Source organism: Triticum urartu, chromosome 1, assembly GCF_003073215.2.
Source record: "Triticum urartu cultivar G1812 chromosome 1, Tu2.1, whole genome shotgun sequence".
Taxonomy (NCBI): domain Eukaryota; kingdom Viridiplantae; phylum Streptophyta; class Magnoliopsida; order Poales; family Poaceae; genus Triticum; species Triticum urartu.
In genome coordinates this window covers 349673772-349682152 of record NC_053022.1, presented here as the reverse complement: position 1 = coordinate 349682152, position 8381 = coordinate 349673772, and positions in this window count along the sequence as shown.

Sequence of the window (8381 nt, the reverse complement as noted above, 5' to 3'; positions counted from 1 at the left end):
ATCCAAACCCCGTGATATGATACGCTCTATCACACATAAGCCTCCTTATATCTTCCTCAAAACAGTCACCATACCTACCTATTATGGCATTTCCATAGCCATTCCGAGATATATTGCCATGCAACTTCCGTCATCATATACATGACTTGAGTATTTATTGTCATATTGCTTTGCATGATCGTAAGATAGCTAGCATGATGTTTTCATGGCTTGTCCATTTTTTGATAGTCATTGCTACGCTAGATCATTGCACATCCCGGTACACCACCGGAGGCATTCATAGTCATATCTTTGTTCTAGTATCGAGTTGTAATATTGAGTTGTAAGTAAATAAAAGTGTGATGCTCATCATTATTGGAACATTGTCCCATGATCAAAATAAAAGTGGCCAAAGAAACCCCCTCCCCCCAAAAGATAGAGGCCAAAGAAGCCTAAAAAAAAGAAAAAAAGAAAAGGAAAAAAGAGAAGGAACAATGTTACTATCCTTTCACCACACTTGTGCTTCAGAATAGCATCATGTTCTTCATATAGAGAGTCTCTTGAGTTATCACTTTCATATATAGTGGGAATTTTCATTATAGAACTTGGTTTGTATATTCCAATGATGGGCTTCCTCAAATGCTCTAGGTCTTCATGAGCAAGCAAGTTGGATGCACACCCACTTAGTTTCAGTTTGAGATTTCATACACTTATAGCTCTTAGTGCATCCGTTGCATGGCAATCCCTACTCCTCGCATTGACATCAATTGATGGGCATCTCCATAGCCCGTTGATTAGCCGGGTCGATGTGAGACTTTCCCCTTTTTTTGTCTTCTCCATACAACCTCCACCATCATATTCTATTCCACCTATAGTGCTATATCCATGGCTCACGCTCATGTATTGCGTGAAAGTTGAAAAGGTTTAAGAACGTCAAAAGTATGAAACAATTGCTTGGCTTGTCATCGGGGTTGTGCATGATATGAATATTTTGTGTGGTGAAGATGGAGCATAGCCAGACTATATGATTTTGTAGGGTTAACTTTCTTTGGCCATGTTATTTTGAAAAGACATGATTGCTTTATTAGTATGCTTGAAGTATTATTGTCTTAATGTCAAATGATAGACTATTGCTTTGAATCACTCGTGTCTTAATATTCATGCCATGATTAGATTACATGATCAAGATTATGCTAGGTAGCATTCCACATCAAAAATTATCTTTTTTATCATTTACCTACTCGAGGACGAGCAGGAATTAAGCTCAGGGATGCTGAGACGTCTCCGTCGTATTTATAATTTTTGATTGTTCCATGCCAATATTCTACAACTTTCATATACTTTTGGCAACTTTTTATATTATTTTTGGTACTAACATATTGATCCAGTGCCCAGTGTCAGTTCCTGTTTGTTGCATGTTTTTTGTTTCGCAAAAAATCAATATCAAACGGAGTCCAAATGGGATAAAAACTGACAGAGATTTTTTTTGGAATATACGTGATTTTTGGGAAGAAGAATCAACGCGAGACGATGCCCGAGGGGGCCACGAGGCAGGGGGCGTGCCCCAGGGGGTCAGGCGCGCCCTGGGCCCTCGTGGCCACCCCATAAGGCAGTTGGTGCCCTTCTTTTGCCATAAGAAAGCTAATATTTGGATAAAAATCGTGTCCAACATTCAGCCCAATCAGAGTTACGAATCTCCGGGAATTTAAGAAACGGTGAAAGGGCAGAATCTGGAATGCAGAAACAGAGAGAAAGAGAGAGAGAGACAGAGAGACAAATCCAATCTTGGAGGGGCTCTCGCCCCTCCGCCGCCATGAAGGCCATGGACCAGAGGGGAAACCCTTCTCCCATCTAGAGAGAAGGTCAAGGAAGAAGAAGAAGGTGGGCTCTCTCCCCTCTTTTTCGATGGCACCGGAACGCTGCCGGGGCCATCATCATCACTGCAATCTACACCAACAACTTCACCGCCATCATCACCAACTCTTCCCCCCTCTATGCAGCGGTGTAATGCCTCTTTTACCCGCTGTAATCTCTACTTAAACATGGTGCTCAATGCTATATATTATCTCCCAATGATGTATGGTTATCCTATGATGTTTGAGTAGATCCGTTTTGTCCTATGGGTTAATTGATGATCATGATTGGTTTGAGTTGCATGTTTTATTATTGGTGCTGTCCTATGGTGCTCTCCGTGTCGCGCAAGCGTGAGGGACCCCCGTTGTAGGGTTTGCAATATGTTCATGATTTGCTTATGGTGGGCGGAGTGAGTGATAGAAACACATACCCAACTAAGTAGGTTGTTTGCGTATGGAAATAAAGAGGACTTGATGCCTTATAATGCTATGGTTGGGTTTTACCTTAATGATCTTTAGTAGTTGCGGATGCTTGCTAGAGTTCCAATCATAAGTGCATATGATCCAAGAAAAGAAAGTATGTTAGCTTATGCCTTTCCCTCAAATAAAATTGCAATAATGATTACCGGTCTAGTTATCGATTGCCTAGGGACAAATAACTTTCTCGTGACAACAAGCTCTCTACTAAAACTAACTTAGTTGTGTCTTTATGTAAACAGCCCCTACTTTTTATTTACGCGCTCTTTATTATCTTTCAAACCTATCCAACAACACCTACAGAGTACTTCTAGTTTCATACTTGTTCTAGTTAAAGCGAACGTTAAGCGTGCGTAGAGTTGTATCGGTGGTCGATAGAACTTGAGGGAATATTTATTCTACCTTTAGATCCTCGTTGGGTTCGACACTCTTACTTATCGAAAGAGGCTACAATTGATCCCATATACTTGTGGGTTATCAGATATGTGGCTGAGAACGTTCAGACAGCCGCGCTAAAGGCTCAGATTGACGCAGAGGCGGAGCGTGTAAAGGTGGATGCTTGGCACTTAAGTTTGGATCAGAACGCGTCTGATGCAGTTTTCCAGAGAAGGTACCAGAGTTTCCTACCGTTGATGTACGATTCAAGGCGTTTGTTTGACACCCCTGGAGCAGGTCCAAGCACTCCAGATGCACGGGTGAATCCCCAGTTAAACCCAGATATGCCAAGGAATCGGGTTGTGGCTCAACCTTACCAGCCTGAGCTGGCACGGAGGGAGGAGCGGGCGCCTAACCCGCCCCCAATCAGACACCGCCTCAACGTGTCCTGACGCCACCTGGACACTTTTCTAACCTGGTGGATAACATGTTGGCAGTAGCAACCCGGTTGGCGGCAATTCCTATGACTGGCGAGTCACCGGCCGCGGTGGAAACCCGGAACGCGGTCGAACTCCTGTAGACAACTATTGCTCAGCAGGCCGCCTACTCATGCAGTCGTGATCGTGTGCACTCAACAACTCTCCCGAGTCGCAGTTACAGCCGACGTATTGAGTCGCCTACAGTCTCCAGTAGTGAACGTCGTCGGAATCCGTCCCATGTTAACCCGCCAGATCCTCGGAGTGCATCTCAAGCGCTCGTGGACGGGGCAAGGGCCCGTCGAGGGGCGGAAGCAGCAAACCATGGGGCTTATGAGCCGCCCCTTGTGATCCCTTCAACTTTAGCTGAGGCCGGGTTAGGCATTAGAGGTCTCGGAGTACCATGTTTAGTACCGGCCCTACACAATGAGCGCTTGCCTAAGGATTTTAAAGGTCCGCGTAAGATACCTAATTACACACCAGACCTCCCTCCAGAGTCTTGGATCAAAAGTTATGAACTGGCCATGGAGGTGTTAGATGCCAGTGATGCAGTTTGTGCTAAGTATTTCACCATGATGTGGGAAGGGACAACTCATACATGGTTAAAGAGTCTCCCCCCAACTCCATCAACACTTGGGGAGAGCTGAAGGATAATTTTATCAAGAATTTTCAAGGAACCTGTAAGAAGCCGAACAATGAAAATTGTCAATCTGGAGCATTGCGTACAGCGAGAGGATGAGTCTGCCCATCATTAGGCCCGCCAGATTGTGACTATCATGCACACTTGAGAAGGTATTGCGGCGGGCCAGGTTGTGTTAGCATTGGAGAAAAACTGTCGCTTCGAGCCACTTAAACAGAAGCTTGGGCGGCTTAAGACTAAGTACACAGATATGGGAAAGCTTATGAATGTTCTTACCAGATGTGTTGACTCTGATAGTACAAAGGACCCTAATTCAGATGAGGATAAGCCTAATAATGGCAAGAAAAATGTCAGTGCTAAGGGCCAGCAGTAGAGTATGGTTGGGCACAATGGCAATAACCAAGGCAATGGTGGTAAGCGCAGGTACCCCGAAGGAGGGTCTGATCTGGTAGCCAACACCAACGCTGGATATAAGAATCAGCGTTAGGACTGCAATGGTAATCCGCCCTTCAACCCAAGAAGATCGCAAAGTATTGAGGACATGCTTAATGGCCAGTGAGCTTAGTCCACCTTGGGATTTTATTGTGATCTACTACAACTACTTTTATCCTGACCAGGCAGATTCCTTCAAGGTGACCATATCCACTTCTTGATTCACCCTCGGCATCGATCCCACCTCATGTAAACCATGGAAATTCTTAAGTGTCTTGGGAACAACTTTTGCTTTAACCCAAACCACATACGCACTTCCCACTGCCAGTGAGTCATCATTACAAATTTTGGCATTAACTATAATGGTTCCACCCTTCAAAGGCACCCAGTCATATATAGCAGCTTCATTTATCTTGGCCATAGAAGGATAGTTTACCAAAAAGGTTGTCTCGGTGACCTTAGCTTTTAGTCCCATCTCCATGGGTATGTTTTGGCTAAGCACCTAACCAACTGTTCAACATCCAAGTTAACATCAGAACCTTCCGTAAGTCTCACCAAAGCCACTTCATCATTGTTTTCACTTAACCCAAGATCTTTGGCATGTTCATAAATGAAACAGCCAAGCCCTTCACCTCCAAAACCCACCAGAGTGGCAACTGGTTTCTTCTGATGAAGCCAAGCACAGAAGTCTGCAATATGTGAATCCTTTGAGCAGATGTCACACTTAACTTTAACCTCGCATCCTTTTAAGCTATGACCTTTGACTACACACCTGTGATAAACAATTTTCTGCAAGGGCGCAACTTTACCAGAAGAAGCACGCGAAATATTTCCATCCCCAGTAACACCCCCACCTGCCGAGCTAGATTTAATTTGATCTGATGCCTTACCAACACTTACTCCCCCTTGCTCTCTAGTGTTCTTCGAATATGAGGATGCCACAACCCCTGACTGCTTGGACACCGTGAGCCAGTATTACCCCCTACATTGGCGGCTAGCGTCGATACTGAGCATTGCCTCCACGGAAACGCCCCTCAAATCCTTTGTACTGGTAGCTTTGATCTCTTGGAGGATAGTAATTGTTTTGGAAATTTCTGGGAGGGAGACGTGGCTGGAATTGTTGATTGCAGTTGTACTCACGATAATTCCTATCGACCCCTCTCCCTCTTCCCCCACCACCATACATTCTCTCCCCTCCATGATCAAATCCAAAGTGATCTCCCATCAGATTTTCTTCACCCACTGAGTTCGCCGGGACAGCCAGGCGGCGGCACCAGAATGGGAAAGGTGCCAGCTCAAGGAAGGATCAGGGTTGGTGGTTTGTTTCTCCCCAACTACCCCACCCCCATTACTCACGGGCTCTCCCGGCCTCTCTCTTGCCCAGCCCACCTGCCCCGCAAGCACAAAACGTTCCATAGTACGAATGGAAATGAAATTTTCCCCTCTCATCACAATATCATCCCCTGTATCCCCAATCTGCCTTGCCGGAGAACGAGCGGTAAGCGGCACCCCGGTGAGCCTATAGGTTACTGGGATATAAACTTTGCCGTTTCTCCCTCTAGGTAGCCAGTTTGGCTCATTAGCATTGCCTACATCTATAGTTTCCCTCCTGAATTTCTGAAACCAACTACTAAAACTACTAATTGAATTCTGACAATGAACAATGGGTGATACAGTCCTGTGATTTGCAGGTGAGTGTACGTACCTGAACTTTGGCAGAGTTGGTGCATCTCATCTATCTGTGTCTCGATTACGCTTCAGGTTGCTAGCCAACAAGTCCAATTTCGATCTCCCCTGACTACGAGCATCCTTCTTCTTCATCCTCTTAGCTTGCTGCAAAGCGTCCCCAAAAGTAGCAGGTTGAGGAGCAACAACAGCTAGATCTTCCTCATCTTTTGAGCCCAACTCTTCTTCTTCCAGATCACACAGCCTCCAAAAGCGTCCACCTATTGTGGAAGGCGGAGGATCTACCGCGCCACCCCTCACGGGCGAGGCAGCCGACAAATCACTACATCTGCCCCACCCTGTTGTGGTGCTCTCAGTCCATCGCCGGTTCCGGCAAGAGGAAGGGCAGCAGATCCACAGGCTTCGGCGGCGATGGAACTCTGGTGGGCATCAAACCCACCACGCACTCCCACCTTGCACTGCGCTGCGAATCTTCCGATTTCGCCTCCTGCTTCCCCCAGGTTACAAATGTCACCGGCGGCGCGGATGGCAGCGGCATCCTGGCCCGCTCCGACTCCGTGCCCTCAAAGTAAATCCTCCGAGCAAAATTCCTCATCTCTTGATCCGCCTAATCCTACAAACTTCGACATACCTTTCCCATCTGGACCGCGAGATCGGACCCGCCTCCATTTCTTTCTTTGCATCCTTACACTCCCTCATGCACTACGTCCATGACATAGCGTCGTCGCGGATCCTCTCCGCCCTATGTCTACATCTCCTCGCCCTTGTGGCCTCCAACATCTCCGGCGATGCGGATCCAAATGGGCGCAGCATCTGGGGAAACGCGTGATATATAAGGAAGGGGCATCCGAGGCAGCTCCACATCCTGCTGCGGTTGTGTCGGCGCGGCGCTCCCGTATATCCACGCCGGTGAGGCATGGGGGTGGCTAGGTGGGTCGTGGGTGGAGGCGGTTGCAGCGGCGGCTATGGAGTGTAGGCGGAGGTGAGTCGTGGGAGCAGAAGCGAACATGAGGTGTAAATTATTATTATCTAATCGCGTGCTCGTACATACATTACATCGGAGATGCCCTTATAATGCAGCTCAATGAAGGAAACTGCATCCGCATGTGCGTATTATGTCCGAAGCTAATTAGCCAGGTTACCGGAGAAAATAAAGAAGGGAAAGTTGAGCTGTGCGTGGTAGTTAAGGTGGATGAACCGGAGGCAGCGGCAGTTGATGTCCAAGCTAGGCAAGCTAGGGCAGTCTCACATGGTGGTAGTAAATGTGTTTTGCAGTTCAATAATGGGTGAATGTGTGTACGTACTCCCCAACAGGGCAACAGAGGGCAAGGTCTAGCTATTTCCAGTGTCACTGTGTGCCAACATTGCCGGCATTCATTGGAGACGATCAGCTTGTCCTGCACCCACACGATACTCCCAGCCATACACCTCCCCCGCTGCGCCACTCCTCGCAGTCTCCCATGCACGATATATCGATCGATCGACCGATGGAATTCCTTCTCGATCTTCGTCTTGCATGAACGCTTGCTTGCTCTCCTCTCGTCTCGTGGGCATGCAGTACTGGAAGATCGAACCAGTTCGCCGCATTTTATACACGCCAGAAGAAAATGTGTTATCTAGTCTTCTATATATAGAGAACTAAAGAAACGAGACCAAACCGTCTCTTGGCGATGCGCGTGCATGAGGAGGAAGAAGACTGTAGCATACGGCGATCGGGACAGATCGCACGGTCGAGAGAAGATCGCGGCGATCGCCGAGCAGCAGCAGCGCCCGGGCGGTACGCCGGCCAGCATTAACTGTGACGAGAACGCATGCAAAAACCTTTTCTGCTCGCCACCCGCGCGTACGCGTACGTTACCGCGCGCAGCAGTAACGTACGACGACCACGGCGGGCCGGGCATGCACGCAGCACAGCAGGGGGTACGCGAACACGACACATGGGCGCCATGCCCGAGGCCCGCCGTAACGCGGCAGCCGCTCCATGGACGGATCCGCCGTCATCGGACGGACCGGACGGCCTCGGCCAGCGGCCTTGGCCCATCCGTAACGCACGCGGGAAGCGGGGGCGGGGAGGAGACGTGTTGACCTCTCTCTCCGTCAAGACGACGACGACGAGAGCGCGGCGTCCGTTACCGTGCTGAGGCGAGGCGGTGGGACGGAAAGACGGGCGGGTTCACGGCGCCGGCCCGGCCCGCGCGCGCGCTCGCCCGTCCGTTACTGTGCGCAGTTAAGGCGGGCATTTACTCCTCGCCCCCGCTGTAATCCGGCCCGTAATTACCCGCATTAAATCCCCTATATTCGGCTTTCCTTTTTCCATTTTTTCACGCCTCCTGGCCCGCGGGGCCCGCACCAGCGTGGGAATCGTTTCGCTGGTCACTCACGTCACGGGCGCCTCCCCGAGGCACGCCCTCGCGCAGGGTCGCCGCCACGTGGGGCCCGGCCCACGCGGTTTCAACGGTGGGG